The sequence below is a fragment of the Lepisma saccharinum genome, chromosome 3, assembly GCF_977018435.1.
Source record: "Lepisma saccharinum chromosome 3, izLepSacc3.1, whole genome shotgun sequence".
NCBI lineage: Eukaryota > Metazoa > Arthropoda > Insecta > Zygentoma > Lepismatidae > Lepisma > Lepisma saccharinum.
The window spans coordinates 115,659,785-115,682,803 of NC_139231.1; the positions used below are offsets into that span (position 1 = coordinate 115,659,785).

General features: G+C 41.1%; 1 long non-coding RNA gene across 1 annotated transcript in view; it reads right to left on the reverse strand.

The window, feature by feature from the left end:
• Positions 1–23,019, reverse strand: part of LOC145985338 (uncharacterized) — a 637,838-nt gene that overhangs the window by 239,745 nt on the left and 375,074 nt on the right. The window lies entirely within an intron of this gene.

The window sequence follows — 23,019 nt, forward strand, 5'->3', positions numbered from 1 at the left end:
AGAGTCCCACATCTACACAATCTCGGTCATTTATGGAAGTTATGTGATCATCACCATGCTCCGTCCGCCTATATATCATAATATTTCTCCAGGTACCCATTTATTAGTTGTTTGAGTGAACCCAAAATCCGCTGCATGCAGAAATATTGCTGAAAAACATCCCCATCTAAAATCGTGCACCCCGTCCTGTAACGCGTCTGACTACTATGCTCAAGGTCCCGGGTTCGATCCCCGGCCGGTTCAAATCCGGGAACTTTTCTAACGCTGGAAGCGGCCCCGGCGCCCACCCAGCGTCGAATGACATGGGTACCTGGGGGAAACCCTGGGGGGTAAAGGCGGTGAGGGGCGTGATGCTGATCACATCACCCCTACTCACGATCGAATCAAGAAAGTGTGGGGCGTTACCACCAAACCCCCTATACGCCCTCATGGCGTGGTGCTAAGCACAGGGGAGACCTTTACCTTTTTTTACCTTTTACCCATCCTGTCCTCAATACGGCACACGCCGAACACATACATTAAACATGACTATTTCGCCATTATTTCTGACTATTTCGTCTATGTATTAAACATAAAGAAATAGTCAGAAACGGTGGAGACTTGGATTTCGCTATGCCATTCAAGCCGTTCCTGTCTGTCCATCGAAGAAAGTCATGAAAAAATCAAACAATTATAGATGTTTTTTTTTTGTGGACATGGGTATGTTTGTAAATACAATTATACATGTACGTATGTGTGTATATTTGTTTATATATGAGTATATATATACATGTGTATAGTTATGAATGTCTGTATATAGATATGTATCTTGTTCTACCTCTGTAAATATCATTTTTAGATTTATGTTCACTATAATATTTGTGCTAGTATTCTTTACAAAATGATTATTGTAGTTTTGCTCTTTCTTCATCTTTTGATTTGTATTGTTGCAATTGTAATTTTTTAATTGTTTAAAATATATGTAAGCCTGTTGTAATTGGAACGAAAGCTCTGTTATGGGTGAAATATATATATATATATAGCTACACAAACTAACTAACTCTCTAGCCTTCTTAAATCCGAAGGTTCATGGCTGCAGCAACACAGGCCTTCCATCTGTCCTATAGCTACACAAAGAGTGAGAGAAAGGGGAGAGAGAGAAATATTTAGAATCGTAGGCCTCCCCGATGGGCATAGTGACAACGTCGTTGCCTTGCAATCAAGGGGTTCCGAGTTCGGTACTTGGTGGAAGTACAGTACATGGTGTGCTAATCCCAATTTGAACTGTATGTCCAGTCCCAATTAGTCTAGCTGCGTATAACGTGGACTTGAATCAGTAAAACAATGGCCTTGGGCTATGTAAATCCTTGTTTGTTTATGTGTACGCTGAAACGAGACTGTAACATTTGGCTATATTTGGCAATTTTGAGTAAATTATTTAGTATTCCTAAAAATAAGGACCCTATGTTCAGAAAATTATTAGGAAATAATTGCTGGTGGTCAGCAATAATTTCTTTGTCGCTATTTAGACATACGTTTGGACATCAGCACCTACTTCTGTGATTACAGCCGTTTCTTTCAATGTGCGAAACAGCGAATGGCGAAGTAGGTTTCCTAGTGAGATCTAATATTTTAGAATTTACAATAATAACGGAAGACATTTTAGAAAAGGGAGTTCACGAGGCAGTATGAAGGGAATTCTTAATATATATATATATACAGGGTGTTTCCGGGCGGATGATACAAACTTTCAGGGGTGATGGAGAAGGGTACATTATCAATTTGAGATAAGGAACCCTGGTCCCGAAACGACTGAGTCGAAAGTTATGAGCGAAAATCGGTGTATAAAGATGTAATACTTTTATTACCTGCACAAGTTTCCCAAGCTGTTCCCTGGCCAGCTCGGTCACCTGATCTGTCTCCACTTGATTTCATCTTGTGGGGTCATGTGAAAAGTCTTGTGTACGAGACACCTGTCGAGACTGAAGAGGATCTCCTGTCAAGATTTCTCGCTGCCTGTGACATTGTTTGAACGACCCCGGGGTTGTTCCAACGGGTACGCCAAACTTTGTGCGACGATGTCATGCCTGCAGCGAAAGCCGGGGGACGCTACTTTGAACAACTGTTGTGAATGTAGCAGCTTGTGAAACTTGTGCAGGTAATAAAAGTATTACAGCTTCATACACCGTTTTTCGCTTATAATTTTCGACCAAGTCATTTCCGGACCAGGGCTCCTTGTCTCAAATTGATAGATGTGCCCTTCTCCATCATCCCTGTAAGTTTGTATCGTCAGCCCGGAAACACCCTGTATATATTGTGTATATAATGATCTCCAATTATTTTTTTTAAAAAAAACTATGTTTAGTCTTGTTCAATAACCATGCTCATTATAACATAAGGAAAACAGATAGTTCGCCAAGTTCGATCAAGGCACTTGGTTCTTGAAAACCAAATGTTCGTCATTTTATTCTGCAAGTACCCTGCTCAACACAACATCATACAAATTGCTGCATTAAAATATAACGGACTACTACGTGTGCGTCAACAAAGGCACTCTACATCAATAAAAGTGCTCAATTTTCGAAAATTTCATGCTGTAGCAATTGCACCGCTTCTATGCCTCTCGCACAGTGCATTCGAACGCACTTGATTGTGATGGAAAATTCTTTCTACATGATTCTCGTCTACAAGTGCGTCAAAGAGAGAGGAAGATAAATTTTGTAGGATAATTGTAAGGGCACTATATTTATAATTATTATGGAAAACATATATACTTACACAGAAATATAGTTTGAAAATATTTTCGAGTTTTTCTTCATATTTACCAACTTAACTTGTTATTTCGTATTTCTGACACTAAGTGTGGTGCGGCAGGCGCATCGTAAAGAGTCAGGCTGGTGAAAGAAAATTGTGCTCAACCAAGTGGACGCATAACCCAAAATTGCGGTGTTCCAGAACGGATGATTTAACAAATGCCCGCCTGTTGCTTTCAACGTTCACCGATTGGTTACCACGAATCACGTGACCATGTACCACACAGTACACCGATGCAGAACAAAGTGTAAAATGTGCAGAAACACACTACGTGACACCAAATTTACGAAAAGTAGACTACTGGGTGTTGTACTTTGTAATCAAATGGACACGTGAGTGCAAAGAATCGAAGAGTGCAGGGAACTACACGTGGCTAATGCATACAGGGTGGCCACGAATTAACGGGGCACCTTTTGATCATCAATTACGTTTAAGAATGAAAACATATTTATTATATTGGCAACTTTTTGTTTTCTGAAGATAGGAACTTTGACATCGCAATGGCAATTTTATTTATATTTATATTTCCACATAATAATCAATTTGAGTTTCATTTAAATCAATGCAATCTTGGAGAAGCAAATTAGTTTTCGTTCTAACTGTTCGTTGGCTGCCAGATTTTTTTAAGGTCTGATAAACTTCTCATTGCATCAAAGTATTATTATTTATTATTACGGTAGGGTTACACGTAAGCTACAATTTACTTTACATTGATTCTGTAATTATAAAAACAGTATTTTGCCCTTGCACCTAACTTGTTGATTCTTGAGACAGTGTCACGTTTAGGTGCTGGAGGTCCCTATTCCTGCAACATTCGTCGCTGGACACGTTATTGGTATAGGGGAACCACAAGCAAAAAAACCTGCGCAGACCCGCGACTCCTGTGCACCATACTCCCGCGAGGAGGGGAGAGGAAGGGTGGACCATGCTTGCTTATGGCCCGAGCTGAACGAAAGAAGGGAGAGCTGCGCGGGAACTTTTCGTCCAAGGTTTTTTTCCTTGTGGTCGCTCTATAATGGAAAATAAACGTACACATTTGACACACTGCTCAATAATTAAGCGACTTGCTGTCATTCTAAACAACATCCACTCCTTCAGCGATGACGGTTAGATTTTGCACACGTGTGTGTGTGTGTATATATATATATATATATATATATATATATACACACACACACACACACACATATATATATATATATACAGGGTGTTTCTAAAGGTCGTTTACAACGCTTGGGAGGTGATTCCTCACACGAAAACAAGCAAAAAGTCTAAGTTCCATTTTTACGACTGAGGCTTCGTTTCCGAGATAGGAGCCTCGCAAAAGGTGACAAAGTGAACGTCACACCTGACTTGGACGAATACTATAACAGATAGAGAGGCGGTTCCAAGGGAATCATAAAGGAATCGTATGTGCTCAGTCCGGAAGTCACTATGAAAAGTTCACTGCACGCATGCGCAATGGAGTCCTCAAAGGAATTGGGGATTTCCAGCAAGAAAAATACATGGAAAGGGTATGTAACGCAGCAAGAAGGACCGTGACAATGAGAAATGCGTTAAAGACAACACATCCCGACGTCAAACATCAAAACATGAGCACCGAACACAAAATCCGAAAAGTTGAGCACGGTTGCATACCCCAGTTACACGCGAGGAATGAACGAATCATGTCATGTGGCATACGAGAGACACATTACTCCACCAGGAGGAGGGAAAGAAAAACACATTATCAGGTGATTGCGACAACGTGTATTTTTACACGCGACAACTACGTAATATCCCCCCCCCCCGACACACACACACAACAAACAACAAATGCTACAATATCTTACGCACAGACAGTCCGTGTCACTGTACACCAACTGAAGATGTCACTTTCACCACACAAAGGGGGTGGGGAGCAATGCCAAGAGTGTTCTCACTGAGATTTGCCGAGGGCAATAATCACAGACGGTTTTCAAAATGTCTGCCATTCACTTCTACGCAGAGATGACAGCGACATTTCAAGGATTGTCGAGTACGAGCAAACAAGCCAGATGTATCTGCTTCCGTCGCGGCGGCGACGTTGATGCGACAACGAGGTCCTCAGCTGATGTGACAGGTGTGTCGTATACGAGGGTTTTCATTTCTCCCCAGAAGAAAAAATCGAGAGGGTTGAGGTCTGGCGACCTCGGTGGCCAAGGCACAGGCTCATCACTACCAATGAACCTATTGCGAAACACGTCATGCAGGAAATGTCGTACATTACAATCGATATGAGCTGGTGCACCATCGTGTTGGTACCATATTTCTTGCCGCAGTGCCAAAGGTACGGTCTCCAACAGTTCAGGCAGAACGTCACTAAGAAATGCATGATACGTGCGACCATTCAGGCGAACAGGGAGAATGTATGGTCCAATTAAATGATCATGTACTATCCCGCACAACACATTCACTGAAAACCTGTGCTGGTGATGGGCCACAAAAAGTGCATGTGGGTTGTCAAAGTCCCATACATGACTGTTTCTACTATTGAAGACATCAATCCTGGTGAAAATGGCTTCATCTGTCCACAATACGTTTGCCCCGAAGTGAGGGTTTGTGTCCAGATGATGCAACAACCATTGGCAAAACTCCATACGAGGGCGAAAGTCACGAGGTAACAGTTCTTGTACTTTCTGCAGTTGAAAAGGGTGCATTCCTTCCTCTGACAACACTCGCGAAACATTCACATGAGACGTGTTTCGTGCCCGAGCGAGCACGCGCGTACTATACCGCGTTTGGTAGAACCTGTCCCGCTTCCCGCGCTAGGGAGCGCTCAACAGTTTCGGTGTCAATGAGAAACGAGGAAAAAATCGTCTGCTGGGCAGCGAGGAGCGAATGAAAGCCAGAAGAGAGGCGTTTACGTAGACGCTGTTGCGACGTTGCGTATTTTAATTGGCTGCCTGGCTTTGACTTTCCCCAGCACGGAAACTGTTGAGCGCTCCCTAGCGCGGGAAGCGGGACAGGTTCTACCAAACGCGGTATAGTTCCAGGATGTTCTGCGACCGCTGTTAACACATCTTCTGCAAACTGATGTGTGCGTACACTTCGGGGTCTTCCAACTTCTTGCCGCGGTGGTAACACTGACCCTGTTTCACGCAGTCGATTGTCCACTACCTGAAAGAAGGTGTGAGACGGTAAAGGTCTATGTGGAAAGCGTTCTCCATAAAGACGCCTTGCCTCGCGGCTATTACCACGTGCCTCCCCATACATGAGATGCATGTCTGCTAGCTGCTGGGTCGTATACGCAGCCATCTGTGTAATAGGGAGCTGGAACTGCAAAGTATTGTTTTTGTTTAACACTGGCACACTGCACAAATTGGCCGTATCACCGTACGAACACCACAGACCAATTGTTGCGATACTTGACTTGTCCACTCCACAACGTCAACTTCTTTCAATACAACATACTAGTCCTCTTCAATGCGTATGACAACCTAGAGCGAACTGCTGATCATATCCCAGCACCTGCAACACGACTGGAACGACTGCCGGAGAGAACCAACCCTTCGAGCTCCTCTCGCGGGAACAGCAGTCATGAAGGTCAAACGTAGACTACGAGAGCCAGACTTGCCTGTGCAGCGCTTCCAAAACTGGTCTCTTTTACGTCACAATGATCGCGTGCGAACACTTTTGGTATTGCTCCCCACCCCCTTTGTGTGGTGAAAATGACATCTTCAGTTGGTGTACAGTGACACGCACTGTCTGTGCATAAGACATTGTAGCATTTGTTGTTTGTTGTGTGTGTGTGTCGGGGGGGGGGATATTACGTAGTTGTCGCGTGTAAAAATACACGTTGTCGCAATCACCTGATAATGTGTTTTTCTTTCCCTCCTCCTGGTGGAGTAATGTGTCTCTCGTATGCCACATGACATGATTCGTTCATTCCTCGCGTGTAACTGGGGTATGCAACCGTGCTCAACTTTTCGGATTTTGTGTTCGGTGCTCATGTTTTGATGTTTGACGTCGGGATGTGTTGTCTTTAACGCATTTCTCATTGTCACGGTCCTTCTTGCTGCGTTACATACCCTTTCCATGTATTTTTCTTGCTGGAAATCCCCAATTCCTTTGAGGACTCCATTGCGCATGCGTGCAGTGAACTTTTCATAGTGACTTCCGGACTGAGCACATACGATTCCTTTATGATTCCCTTGGAACCGCCTCTCTATCTGTTATAGTATTCGTCCAAGTCAGGTGTGACGTTCACTTTGTCACCTTTTGCGAGGCTCCTATCTCGGAAACGAAGCCTCAGTCGTAAAAATGGAACTTAGACTTTTTGCTTGTTTTCGTGTGAGGAATCACCTCCCAAGCGTTGTAATCGACCTTTAGAAACACCCTGTATATATAAAATAAAAAAATAAAAAACTAGCTCAAATAATAGTGACATAAGGTGTCCCCTTAATTCGTGCCCACCCTGTATAACAGGTTGAACTTGCGTCTAACATATAACTAACAGAAACGATTCCGTGTCTCGTCTTCTCTTCTCCCGATATCTGTGTACTACCGCCTTCTTCCTTCCGCCAGCTATAATCCATAGTACGTCCAATTGGGCCTCGCATTTTTCCTATGTTTCAAAACACAACTAAACCTGCCTTGTCGAAATATCAGTGACAACCACATGGGCCCTTGCTCGTCAGTGCGTTTTAATCAAAGGGCACCCCATGCATTACAGATATTTACACCGACTAAATGATCGACCCTCGTATATGAAAGTTCAGATGTTGTTTGAACCAGACAGAGAAACGGCACCAGCCAATACCTTTTCCAGCCCAGACTGTTTACCATCTGGGAAGGAGCCTTTGATAACACGCCTCATTACACGCAGAAAATTGCCAGTAGTTGAGACGGTGTGCAAACACGGACGATGAAAAGCCTTGGGAGTAACATCTCGAGACCTGGCAACCGTGAGGGATTACGGGGCGGAGGTTATGTCATGGAGAGAAAACATATCTGCATATCTATCGTCCATATTCGGATTGTTGAGCGCATTACTTAAAGCCTACTCACATCTTTCAATTATTCTGTTTTCTCTGTCCGGTGTAAGAATGAAGTAGAAGTGGACTAGTGGTAACGTGGTCGCCTTGTAATCAAGGGGTCGAGTTCGATACCTTACGGAGCTCAGGATCCAATTTTAAACTGTAGGCCCAGTCCTGATTAGTCTATCTGTGCATTAAGTGAGCTTAAAACTCAAGCAAAACACACCTTATCACTTCATCCTTTAACCCTTCAGGTAAGTTGGAAGTTTCCATTTAAGTTTCTTTTATGCTAAATAAGGTTAATCGAGACTGGATGTAGAGTTTAAAGCGAGATTCGCACCAGCTTGAAATGTACGGTCACCGGCATTAAAAATGGGACATCTAGTTATGTGTGTTGCCTAACTCTAAGGCCGTAGTAGAAGTTGCAATTGAAAATTTGCTATTAAAATCCACTTATCGCCGTTGAGTTAGGTAACACACATAACATTTATATTGCCGCTGACCGTACCTTCACCGAGAAGCAATCCAGGGGACTCCTTGATTTCAAGAAACCAGCGTTAACCGCTGCACCATTAGAGAGGTCTGCCTCTTTCGGTTAATCGAATCGAGGAAGATGGGCCTCAGTGCTGGCTAATACTGCCGTCTTGTAATCAATGGGTCCAGAGATCGATCTCCGGTGGACACGGGCGTACGCAGGAATTATTTTCAGAGGGGCCTAGGTTTGGGCGGGAAACATTACACAGTATTTCGTAACTATCATTTCTTACCTTACTTTAAAAAAAAAAATTCAAAGACAAAAATAGTAATCGGGGGCCATTTTAAGGTGAGTTTGCATTTACCGCCTTTGGTTATTCCCAAGTTCTTTACGATGCTCATTTGAAAGTTTTGATTATCTTAACATTTCGGGAGGGGGCTGTAGCCCCATCAGCTTCCCCCCTTGCTCACGCCAGTGCAGTGGAGGCATGTTGCACAGTGATCTCTTGGATTAACCTATCGGAGCATAAGAAAACCTTTTGCATCATGACGATTATTGATAACGGACTGTTTTCTTTTACATTATGCACGTGTCAGTATATTGGCTACTTGTGGCGTCAGTTAATATTGGAACAAGTCAATTAACAACAAAATGTTGAACAAGTCTCTTGCAATGAAATAATCCATGGTGTTTTGAAATTAATTTGAAAAGGTATTAATTTCTTTAAATGTGTAATTTATTTCTGAAATTTTCATACTGTGAATGGCTAGGGATGCGTTTGCAGGACTCTTTCTCCCTGGTTTACGTCACAACAGGTGGCGTACATCTACAAACTATCCCAGCTATCTGTGGAGCAGGCGAACGAAAACAAGTATCTGCGCAAGTAGTGACCCAGACGGCTCCCCCAATGAACACGTGAGATGGAACGGGGCTACGTGGAGTGGAGGAAAGCGACTGCAGTTACCAGCAGCGTGTACTGCTTCGCTCTGCCCACTCGATTTCCTCCTCCTCTGACGTTATGCGCGACCTTGCTCCAGAAATAGATGGGACAGGGTATACTTGCACAGGATTCTACAAGAAACAGAGGTGAAAACGATGGGGCACTTGCTGCTAAGGGTACAGCGAGGCAGAGCTTCTTTAAGTGGCACGTCAAGTCCAGGAAGTATAGACATTAGAGAAGTCAGCACCGTCACAGGGACAGCCTTAACCAGCTACTTTCTCTTGCTCCTTTGGCTCAATATACTCCATCCCAGTAATATGTGCAGCAAGGCCTCGCAAGAAGGGGAGAGAGCGAGTGGGCGAAGATGAAACAGTACACGCTGCTGCAAAGGCTGTAACCGCAGTCGCTTTCGCCCCTCCACGCAATCCCGTTCCCTCTCACGCGTTCATTGGCCGAGCCATCTCGAGTCACTACTTGCGCAGAGATTTGCTTTCGTTCGCTCGCTCCAGAGACAAGAGTATAGTACAGTAAAGGGTTCAAAACACATCTCGCCTTTTTCTGTAAACGGTGCTCCAACACATGTAATGGTTGGCTCGGTGTTATAAGAGTGGCTACTTGCGCAGAGAACCTGTTTTACGAGGGATGATCGAAAAAAAAAGGTTACAAAGCATATAACCTTTGTTTCATTCACTGTAACGTAACGAAAATTTATGTGTAAATTAATAACATGTTTGTCTTGTTGCGAGTTTGAGGACTTCAGATTCTGACCATGTATACTCGAGAAGCGGACATTTAAAATGGTGACTCATCTAGAAAATTGGTCAAGAGTAGAAGTGAGGGCAGTGGTGCGGTTCCTGCGGGCCAAAAACACTACACCTGCTGACATTCATAGGCAGATTGTGGAGTTGTATGGGGAGGGGACAATTTCAAGGCAACATGTAGCGAAGTGGTGTCGTGCCTTCAAAGAAGGACGGGCCAGTATTGTTAATGACAACCCTGGACACAGCGGTAGGCCCAGTACCTTATCCACTGACGTGAACTGTGCACTTGTGGATGAGTGTATTCGTGAGGACAGAAGAAGAACATTACGCTCAATATCAGCTGAGCTGGGACTACCATTTCGTTGGCTGGCCACCATTATCTGACATGTGATGATGTCAAAAGAGCTGCCTCACGGTGGCTACGAGAACCTGACGCGGATTTCTGTGTAACCGGTATGGAAAACCTCATCTACCGTTGTGACAAGTGCTTGAACAAAAAAGGTGATTACATCGAGTACTAGTGTTGAGTGCCCTCCATCATCAGGTGTATTGATCTTCCAGCTATGTCTAACACATACGCCACCCCTCGTAGTTTCTTTGTTCCACAGACTCCTGGGACAGGCTATACTAAATGTTCCTTCTATGCCTGTCTGATTTTACTTATAAGTCCATTTAATGCACAGAAAGGCTAATCGGGACTGTACCTAAAGTTTGAAGTGGGATCCGAACCACTGTGCGCCTCCATCCGGAACCCCTACGCGACTACCACATCCCAGAAATTCAGTCTTCCTATACAAGTTCAGTCTTTAACATAGGTTTGGACATGCCAGTAACCCGACATGTTTGTGGTTCCAGACGCCAGAACCTCGTTAGTCTGCAAGAATGCAGCTTCCAGGGTGTGCCTATCCGAATACAAGCCGAGTCTTGAGTGGCTAGAAATCCGCTAGGGAAAGGAGAAGTGTTCAGAAACAGTGAAAAACTTTGGAAACGACCCAACAGAATCTCACACTGGTGATGAGGGTGGGTGGCAGGGGAACACACGAGCAAGGAGAAACCGCGTGATAAGCTTCGTGGAAATCGTCACATCAGTTCCAGGAATGAACGTCCTTCATTTATCTCTCCTCTTCTTCTGGAGAAGTAGAAGGTTCGCTGGAGCGAACAAAACGTGCTGAAGGGTTCACACGCTGGAAAAAAAATCTCCAGCGTGTCTCTGCTGGAATAACACTCTCGGCGAAGATAGGCAGGCACGCAGCAGGTTAGGAATGTAAACTTGATACATCTCTCTCTCTCTCTCTCTCTCTCTCTCTCTTTGCAAACACATCACATCGTCTGCCTGTTGTCATTTTGTCCCTTCTTGGCACAACTGAATCAAACAGAGAGAGGATGATGCGGTGCTAGAACATTTTTTGCCACACTCCGTAGCCTTTTAGAAACATCCAAACGAGTTTTTATCACCAAGTAAAATAATGAAGCTTCCGCGATGCATACATTTGCAACCGTTCCAAATTTTAATAGAAATAAATCTAACAGTGCTGTAAAATGCATGCAGCGCCCTCTAAACATATTTATTCTTACAATTATAATTCTAAGTCGGTCCTTTCGTATTATTATATAATTATAATACAGTTGCATCTTTGTGGGTGAATCTGACTACGTCTCATACCCTTAGGTATGTGGGATCTTTTGGGAATGTAGCTCACTAATCATCATTCATCCTTGATGGTAAAGCACTCTTTGCTCGTGGTGAGCTTGATGGTAAGGCGCTAGAGGTACTAAATTCACACACTTGAATGGCAACACATGACACTTGAGTTTCACACCCCTAAAGATTGGATCAGCATGGGTAATGTAAGGATATACCTGTCTCTGTACTGCAACTGAAGATCTGCCGTGAGAGGTTATGCCTGTGATTGTACGTAGAGTCTGACTTGCGACTAGCGTTAACACGCTCTCCCTAGAACCTCCTCCTCTCTCTCTATTCAATCGTAACTTGCTCCTCAATAACTGAATTAGAACTGACCCCGAACTCTCTGCCCTCCAGACATTTATTGCAATTCAATTTAATAAACAAATGCACAGTCAGGCCTGTAGCCTCTTCCTGGATTTCGTCTGTTTACAGCTGATGACCAGGAAGAGCTTCAGTGCTGTCTGACACTGCATTCCTGTGATGTTTCTGAATATTTCCTGATTGGAAAACGATGGTTGAATGACTGGAAGTTGGAGTTCGTTCTCCATAATAATTAAAAGATACTACGGATCGTTACGATGTCCCTCTCCGGAAAAGAATTCCCTTTTGAATTCGTCTTTATGTCTGATCCAATCTTATAGGGATACCATTTATTATAAAAATAAGAAACGAAAACAAAAATAAAATGCCGAAAACAAGAAAATAATAAAATAAAAACCATGAACCTATCTAAAGTGAATATCCTATAAACCCACTGACCCACAAGAACATATAACACAATGCATTATTTCTGCTGAATAAGTGAGTGGATCAGCGTAAAATAACATAACGCATGCATTTGTTGATGTAGAGACCTGACGTCACATGGCGTCGGCCGTCAAAACACACTCATTCAATACGTCACGTCAGAGCGTGACCAGCCTCTTGCGACACAATACGTATTTGTCTAAACGAGACAGTCATTGCACCGTTTGAAGGTAAGAGACTCGAAATTACATAATAAATTTGCGTTAACATTAAATTATAGATACTAATAGCCTTCCTTCACCGTAAATAATGTGGAACACTGAATAAGAAATAAATCGAAGCACTTGTATAAATACATAATTCGTTGCACCTGTGTTGCTAGTAATTTTTGGTTACTAGGGTCAACACGTATGCCGAATATTGCGAACTGAGTTTATCGCACATAAATATAATCGTAGCATGTATCACTATAGTTTTCCTGTATTATTATTATCGATGGATCACCGTCTTTATTTTTATGTTAACAATATATATTTACTTATTTATCTCCGTCCTTTACTATGAAATATGTACACACTCATATATAACACATGAATTAATAATTCAAGTAGAAATAATATTTAAGCATCGCAATTGTTACACCTTTTGTCCATACATATCAATGTTGTATTTATTCTTCTATTAAAATTCTTCGTTGATAATTCCATAAACATGCATTGAACACACGCTGAGAGTGAAAAGTCCAACATCGTTGACCTCGATGTCGTTCACCTAAAGTACGATGAACAAATGAATCGTAACATTGTCCATTTAGGATAATCATCCTTTATTCCAGACACGATGTTCAGCTCAGATTGACTATACTTCGTGGAATTTTACTGTACCTGAGAGTACAGTACCACTACGTTCTGCCACACTGTACTTGTGTGGAATGTACTGATGAAAGTCGGACAACCGAGATTGTACATTTCCTTCTGTCTGTCACTGAATGAACATCTTCCCTGTAGAGTTCTGCTGTCTGCGTTTCTCGTACTTGCACTTGGGAAGGGATAATTTGGGGAAGTTCAAACTTAAGGGTACAAAAGTGATTTCTTCTGGCAATGAGAATTGTTCTGCACTGGAATATTGATGAATACATTTTTGCTGCTGAGTGTATCATGTAACGACCAATGGAATGTGTGGTCGTATGTGTCCTCGGAATGGGAGAACTATGTTCCTGGAGGAATAATCACTATGTGTACTGCTTGTTTTTGAGACGAACTTCGTGGGGGTGAACCAATGATTTTACCCCTTTGATGAAAAAACTGGAACATTTGGTGTGAAAACTTCTTGTACTGCTAACATTTCGTTGGGCGATTCTTCTTTTGAGGCTTTGTGAAGAAGAATAGACGTACGTTCGTAGAGTTGTACATGACATGGAAGTGTGTCAAGTAATATGTATATTAGGAGTGTAGCATGACACTTTAATGGAGGAATCATGTAGTTTACACTCTGGAACATGTCGTTGTTTGTAAAACGTTTTACTGCTGGACTTGTAGATTATATTAGAGATTTTGTTCGAGACGTAGCACGACAATTTTGAGAAGCTGTGTAGATTCTCTGGAACGTGGCACGTCGTGGTGTACTTTACGAATTGCCTTAACAAGGCGGGGGGGGGGGTTTCTTGATCCCTTGTAGAGTAAAGCTGGAACATGTTTCAGCAGTCTGGCTCCCAAGCTGGCGAATGCTGTCAGGATGCTGGACGCGCTGCTAGTGGTTCCCGGTTCGACATTTTCCTTTCGGGTTTGGGAATGCCGAATTGTTTCCCTTGCGGCTGACACTGGCTGTTCTCTGGCCGACAGCTGATAAATTTCGAATTTGAGACAGGTTTAAGGTAAAGGTAATGTTAGCGTAGATTTAAGATAGGGTAATTTTTCCGGGAAAGGATTATTTTGATCCAATCTTTTTGGTACAACACTCAAGAATAATATTTTGCCACTCATGATTTAAAAATGCCATTATCAATTGAAATATACTTAAACTAGTAATAAACTCTTATATTATACCCATTAAAATAAATATGACAAACGCTAATTCCTAGTGGAAAAATATAAAAAGAAATATGATGAGAATAGCTTCGTGAAAGCTACCACGGTTATTCCAGAATCTAGAAAGAAAATAGGATAGTGCCTATAAAGCAATCGGAATTTTAATTTATTTTTGTCCCCGTAAAGTACCAATGATATATGTCGTGATTCGATTAATTGAGTTTAATTTATTATTGCTTGTTATGAGTTACTATTTGAGGTGTGAGTTACTATTTGACAACGTTCTAACAATCTGGCAACCTGTTACAGTCTAAAGAATTTAGCCGTCATCATTTCTGCTTACGATAATTTTCCTGCTTCAAGACTACATGTCTTCCTTGACCGGGGTTTTGCTGGCTGGCTACCTGATCCCCATAACGGGAGAGGTTCGGAGGGGAAATTCTTACGTTAGCAAAATTCTTCGTCCGGTCGTAGATTCGAGCGCGCAAGATATGTAAAGCCGTGTAACTGAACTCTGGCCGCTGCTGTGTTTCTCGGATGCCGTTGAAATGTACCCTTTGCGTCAATAATGTATTGCATGCATCTACATCAATGCCTAAGTCCTTAACATGCTTCTGCGTTTAACTGTACAATGACAATGAGGAAATAGATTCGTTTGCGTATGTACGCCCAGTTTGTTTATCGATTACTTCTAAAATACATGATTTGCTGTGAAATACTGGTAGCTAGTAACTTTGCTTGAATGTATTGCTTCTTCTACTTTACTTTTGATGAGAAAACCAGTCATGTGCATTTAAAATGAAAATACCATATTACTATAAGGACATATGAAAACGTATTTAAAGCTAAACGAGTAATAATGTTATTTTTCGCCTTGCGCTTATTTTCCCTACTGGTTACATTTACTTGTAGAAGCCTGTTTAATCTTTGCTGTGTAAAAAAAAAATCTTATTTTAGTCTCTTATGTTACTCATAGTGTGCAAGTGGTCGTTAAAAATGTACTCAAATACAAAATTACACGGGAAACGATGCTTATTTAAAGTCGACCATTCCAAAAATAAAATAATTAATCTATAAATATGCGATAATTGCCTTATATTATGCTGACATCAATAAAAATGAAGAATCTATCATTCTCTCTATCCATTCTAACATATGCTTAGCATATTATTGTAGCAAAGCTTAAAACTAAAACCGTTGTGGTTTAACCCTAATCATTCTGCGATGGCAGAATGGATTTCCAGGATTTTGGTCTAGATCCAATATCCGAAGGAAAATACTTGTTATTGGGGCGCAAAAAATATCGTGATGTCGACGTCTACATATTCATATAATATAAATATTCTCATAATTGGCACTTAAAATAAACTTTGCTAATATAATCATATACCTTCTTCTGAAGAGTAACTATAAAATTCTAGTGATGTAACTACTAAGCTAGTATAAATTATACCGCTTAAACAAAATATTATCGCATATTAAGAAATTTGAATAAATTAATAGAGACTAATGCCTTAAAAAAAACTTACTTTGTGCAGACTTGAGTCGTGTAGGACCTATTTAACATTAATAAATGCCGTAACTTGGAGCAAAAATTGCAATATTTATATTTTAAGATTTAAAACAATCTACATTTCAAAGTTTTTAACGTTCGAAGCTACAACGTGCTAAGGATAAATATTCAACTGTCAAACAAAACATTGTTTCGGACAGAGAAAAAAAAAATATATAAATATATACTAACAAAAAAAAAATCTCGTTAATATGTGAGAAACGTCCACGCCATGTGATGCTCTCCTAATTCTCTTCTAGTTATTCAAAATAAGTTGGCTGTGCCTAACTTTGCTTAAAGCATATAAGTATATGTATATATGTGTACGGATTCATTCTCGTCACAACTGCTTACCTGTGTACGGACATCTCACGTCACTGCAGCCTATTTATACATCTATTACTTCTCAACTAGAACTTTTAATTAATCGGGCGGTTTATACCCTAAGTCACGGTACGCCACTCTGACTATATACACTTGGCGTAATAGCGGACATAATTGTACAGCGTGTCGAGGAATATAATTAGCGTTTCGTTTCTTTACATATTAACATGAATTGAAAATTTTTAGGCAATGTATGCGTAAGTTAAGGTAACGTAAGGCAAGTGACTATCTCGTATAAACTTGACTATCTCCTTAATCTAAGCTCCCTTCATGAGGTGCTAGGAGACTTCAGTCATTAAGAATATAAATGAGTGGTCCTCGGGGCCTTATACGTTCCCAAAACTATATATGTATAAAAATGTAATATCCTCATTGCAATAATCTTAGCAGTTATAGTTCAAGCATTCTAAATCATTTACAAGTTACGGTCAGTTTTAAACCAAATTTAAATTAAACTTTTAATGAATTTTAATTAATAATAATAACAAAATATTGACTCAGACAAGCATACTCTCTGCCATGACTCGTTAAACTGCACCATAGTGCCGATTGACTCTGACTCGGTGGCACTAATTTATTTTCCTCATTCATAAATAACTTTAAAATCCACTTTTATTCCACGTATTTAATTAATTAATATGTTAAGGGTAAGCCTAATCACAATCTGAGCAAAATGCACAGGAACGTTAGATATATTAAAAAAAAATGTTTAAAATTACTGTAGCTTACTGCATTATTTTAACCCTCATAAACAACGCTGTGATAATTTTCGTATCCAAGATCATGATTAAAAAAAATCCTACCTTTTACGTTCTAAAATCACTGTAAATGCAAAAAACCATCGAATCTAAATGCCTTTTCTTCTAAAAATTCTGGGAATGGTAAAATTTTTCCCAGGGTGGGAATTCTGTCGTGGCCAGGGTACAGGATTCGCGAACGAACCACAGCGCTACCAGGAGCGGATTGATAGGGAAACGTCCACGAACGTCCCTGGGCCGACCGCATTTTTGGCAAAATGTGGCTGCCTAAAACCCGACATCGAACCTTCCGCCACGCGGAATGCCGGACGCTCCTGATACCAAATCGCCAGCCCTACGCGGGTAACCACGCCGGAGCTAAGGCGCAGGTTCCTCCGCATTTTTACATTTTGCTGATGACCGACGCTGACTTGAGGTCGATAAGTTTCATCTGATTCATCCTCGAGTTAGAACTCGACATCTATCATTGTTTACTGCACTATTTTTCCCCGCTGGTACTTAATACTTAATATAAATCCGCGAGCAACTTTCCAGATTCCGTGCTTCAAAATGCATACTTTTGATGGTATAAGAAAACTGATAAAACCTTGATTCTGATAATTCTTAGGTGTGGTTTTACTTTTCATGCCCTAAAATTGAAATTTTCATAAGTGAAATCCTGCATCTATCACCACGTAATCACCAATTTTCATCTCATTTCCGTAAAAATGGGTGAAAGCTCTAAGCACCTCCATCCACGTCTCATGCTATTTTCTCATCGCATTTCCGAAAAAATGCATGAAAAGCCCCAGCAAATCCACCACGTCTCATACCCTTAGGTATGTGGGATCTTTTGGGAATGTAGCTCACTAATCATCATTCATCCTTGATGGTAAAGCACTCTTTGCTCGTGGTGAGCTTGATGGTAAGGCGCTAGAGGTACTAAATTCACACACTTGAATGGCAACACATGACACTTGAGTTTCACACCCCTAAAGATTGGATCAGCATGGGTAATGTAAGGATATACCTGTCTCTGTACTGCAACTGAAGATCTGCCGTGAGAGGTTATGCCTGTGATTGTACGTAGAGTCTGACTTGCGACTAGCGTTAACACGCTCTCCCTAGAACCTCCTCCTCTCTCTCTATTCAATCGTAAACTTGCTCCTCAATAACTGAATTAGAACTCACCTTGAACTCTCTGCCTCCCAGACATTTATTGCAATTCAATTTAATAAACAAATGCACAGTCAGGCCTGTAGCCTCTTCCTGGATTTCGTCTGTTTACAGCTGATGACCAGGAAGAGCTTCAGTGCTGTCTGACACTGCATTCCTGTGATGTTTCTGAATATTTCCTGATTGGAAAACGATGGTTGAATGACTGGAAGTTGGAGTTCGTTCTCCATAATAATTAAAAGATACTACGGATCGTTACGACTAAAAGCAGCTGCGTAGAGCTATATACTGTGTTTAAGAGTAACCATTTAAGTACATTTTTTTGTACACGTACTTTGTATTGTTTGGAAGTAACGAGTTAATTGCACGTTTGTAGTTCATACTTTTTGTGATGTGGGCTGAAACATCTCGAGCTCTAGCACGTACTACCGTCCATAGAAATGACAAATAAGTAACACGAATGGACATTGCTGACGTACAGTGAGTAGTACATTTATTGACATGAGTTACATAGATTCATAGATTTGACAAACAGGTATTAACAACATACAGTCACAGACACTTCTGGATTGTTAAAAATAACATTGATTTTCAATAGTTGTTACAACCCAGAAGTGTCCGTGACTACAATTATGTACCTCACTACAGTTGTTCAAAACGACAACGACCAACCAGAATGCAAGCAAGACAACAGTATTGAAGATTCTGCCGCACCCTTTCCAATATCCCAGGCGCGTTACGAATCACATCACAAGCGGCAACAATCCTGGCAACTAAGCCCATGTCCCTGTCCACTGGGGCCTCATGAAGAGGTTATTTGAGATATCCAAAGATGAAAAATGGAGTAGATTCAGGTCAGGGGACCTCGCAGGCCAGGAAATAGAGCCTCTCCATCCAATCCAGCGAACAGGAAAGGTAACATCAACACTGATATGAGGCGGTGCTCCTTATCTGGGTACGCTGGCTTCTCCGACGCTAAGGTCCCTATCTCAAATTGTCCAATTGTGCACCACCTATTTCCTGTTTAATTATTGCACGGTTTCACTGAATCACCCTGTATATTAACTAAATGTACGTGACTATTAAAATCTCCAGACAAACAGTTTACCCGTGTCTATAAACGGGTGCAACTGAGTTCTTCAGTGTAAAATTTAGTAACATAATTGAAAAAAGTATAGCTGTTAGAAGGAAAGTAGGAAGAGACAGGGGTAGTAAAATTTCCATAATTTATAAGTCCACTTCATACACAGAAAGGCTAATTGGGACTGGACCTACAGTTTAAAGTGGGATCCGTGCCTTTTGCATCCACCGGGTATCGAACCCGGGATCCCTTGATTACAAGGCGACGACGTTACCACTGCGTCATAGGGGAGGCCCTAAAACTTCCATAAGACCATGGTACATTTGAAAATGGAATATTTTCATTGTTGGCAACAGGCGAGTGCCCGGGGAGTGCCAAGTGTTTCACAATTCTCAAAACACACTAGGTTTTCATACAATTGTGCTGGTATTGTTGGAAATCTATATATGTCTCCCATTAGATACAGAAAGCCTGGCAACAAAACGTATTTGTAGAAGAGCGCTCTCTTGTGCACGTGAGCACCGCAGAGCGAGAAGGAACAAGGGCTGGTTCAGTAAAAACGAGGGCGCTTATCCCACAGTACTTGGTACCTTTGAACGCACTTTTATTCTTCTGTTTACTGGCTCTGAGGTGTGGAGTGCAGACGAGAAGCTCACAACGCACGGAGCCTCCACAAGTGCTCAACCCTAAGACACAAGATTGTGGCACTCAACGTTGATCAGCGCAATTTTTTTGACAGAACTTTCTCTTTCATCCCTGCTACTTCTGAAAGGCTTATTGCTATAAAAGCATCGCCGCTGAGGCGAGAAAAGCTATGAAATCAATGTTAGGCTAACGAAGATAAACTTTGTTGTTGGAGCGCCTCGAAATTATGTAAATTCATTTATGTTGTATTTATTAGCATTAATTACATTTCGTCTTTTTCGCGGTTCGTTAAACGCCTCGGGAAAATAAGGGATTGGGAAGAGTTAAGGGAGGAACAAAGAAACTGCAAGAGAAAGTACTTTTTCCTCTTTTAAGATAACATTTGCGGACTTATAGGCATAATGAAAGAAGCGTTTCACATTGTTTTCATTTAAAGGCTTAAAAACTGTAACATTTTGTACATTAATAACTAAAGCCTGGACTCTTATGCAGCTATAAACGTTCAAAATCAGTACATAAATATGTAGAATAAATCGATGACCTATGTAAAATTTGAAAAAAATATGTAAATATGTGAAAATATAAAATATGTTTCTTAGTCTTCAATCGTCACCATCATTCATGTGCTATTTTATAGGTTGGAGTGGATTTGTGTGTGGGAAATTTTGGTTAAATTGCTCTCAGTCCCTCAACTTGTGATCAAAGCGACCGAAGCGTGGTGCTGAACACATCATCTTTACATTTAGAAAACTATCCAGTCTGGCACAGATAAATGTGTTGTTGAATGAGTTGCCATGACAACAGTGTACGATGAGACAGAACGTTGATTACCATGTGTAAGACATTCTCTTTTAAGTAACTATTTTACAGAGGAAGGTTCCTTGAATTGTGATGGTGTATGTAACTACAGTGGTGTTAAATAACCATAGAACAACAATAAACTTTAGTAAAGGTAAGAAAAGTATCTTCTTCTTCTTTATTTTGTTGGCTTACACAGCGTATTTTTGTGATTTCTAGCCAGGTACTATTATATATGTTACAAACGTTGATCAATATTTCACTTTCTTCGAAACACTATTGACTTATTGAATGCTGTTGTCCATACTGTTCTCATGATATAACGACTTTGCGAGGTCTTTTAGATTTAAATTGTCGTGAGGGCCATGGATGTTTACATTGCAATCCTATGTTTTCAAGCGAAACTATAAAGCATCCAAATAACTGCAGTACGAGGTTCAGACATTCAGAAAAGTCTCTTCTAATTATTCGGCTATCCCGTTGTAGTCACAACATAAAGGAGAGTCACATAACTCTGCCGCACACGGGGATTGGCCAACTACCGTGACGTGGTAATCATATGGATCACACGAAAAGGAACGCCACACACTCCTTCGCAGCACATTGCAATGAAAGGGGAATAACATTAATTCTTTGTATCCTCATCTATTCTATATACAGAGGTAGAAATATGGCTTAAAATAACCAGTACGAGCCAGCCTTAAGTGAAAAGTTCAAACGCTGCTTAGTTCAAACCCTGTATGATCAATCCCGTAAGTCACTCCCCTTACATTCCTAAGTTCATGCAATAGAATGTTTGAAAGAAGCTCGCTATTCCCATCCACTCCTTTAGCACTTTCGAAGACAGGAAAAAATGACTTTTCTTATTGATAGTTTCTACCGGGAAAGATATAAAACTTTCAGGCGCCAGCTAATGTCCCTTGACGTCATCAACGCACCCCCTACCCTCGTTTCGTCTTCCGCAATTTCTCACTAGTTATCCCAGGACCATGGTTGGAGAAAGCACTTTCATTTCAACTTTCCATCACCTCCGCGATTTTACTTTATTTTTTATTTCAGTCCTTTCGTCTTTTGCAATGAGAGATCGATTTATTTTTATTTCGGCACCCTCGTCTCTACAGCACCATATAAATTTCCTTTAAGAAGTCCAGGGACGTCGGTTGGGATGGCCGATCGCACGTGTTCCCTCTTTTCGTGACTTAATATTAATATTTTAAAAATTACTACCATATATTAATATTAAAATTATAATACATGGTGTTATAATTATGTATTAATTAAAAATTCCATGACACAATCTATTTGTACACTCCTGTTCAGATAAAGTGTCACACACTTAAACCGCTCAGCCTTCTAAAATGTGGCACGAAATGTGAACACAAGGAGTGTGTATTATGCAATGTAATACATAGGTTGCTATTTATGTATCCGGAACTGGAAACACTAGGTAACATCTAATATATCCATCGTAAAGTTGGACATTTCTATGGTATATGTACCCAGAACGTTGTGCTTGCGGATGCCATTTTTGTTTGTTACAGCGACTTGAAAATTTCATCGGAGGCCAACAATGAAATTAACTCGATAACATTTTCGAGCAATGATTTTCTACGACTTTCGACGTGGATTATCTCAACAACAGTGCATCGATCAACTCACTTCGACTTTTGGCGATGAAGCACCATCTAAAAGCACTGTATATCACTGGTTTAGTGAATTCAATCGTGGCCGTCGTTCGCTCACGGACGAATCTAAAGAAGGCCGTCCAAAATCGGTTGTTGTATCAGAAAAAATTGATGCTGTGCGAGAACTGATAATACAAGATCGTCATGTGGCATATCGTGAGATTGAGGCATCACTGGGCATTAGTATGACTAGTATACATAAGATATTGAATGAACATTTAGGCGTGAAGAAGATTTGTTCGCGTTGGATCCCGCATAATTTGACAATAGCTCAAAAAAGGCTCGTGTCGATTGGTGCAAACAAATACTCACAAAATACAATCGTGGTGCTTCAAAAGCCGTGGATAACATCTACACAGGTGACGAATCTTGGATTTATGCATATGAGCCAGAAAGCAAACAGCAGTCGACGGTGTGGGTGTTCCAAGATGAACCAAACCCAACGAAAGTTGTTCGTGCAAGAAGCACTTCGAAGCAAATGGTTGCCTGTTTTTTGGGGAAAAATGAACATGTGGCTACAGTGGCACTAGAGAA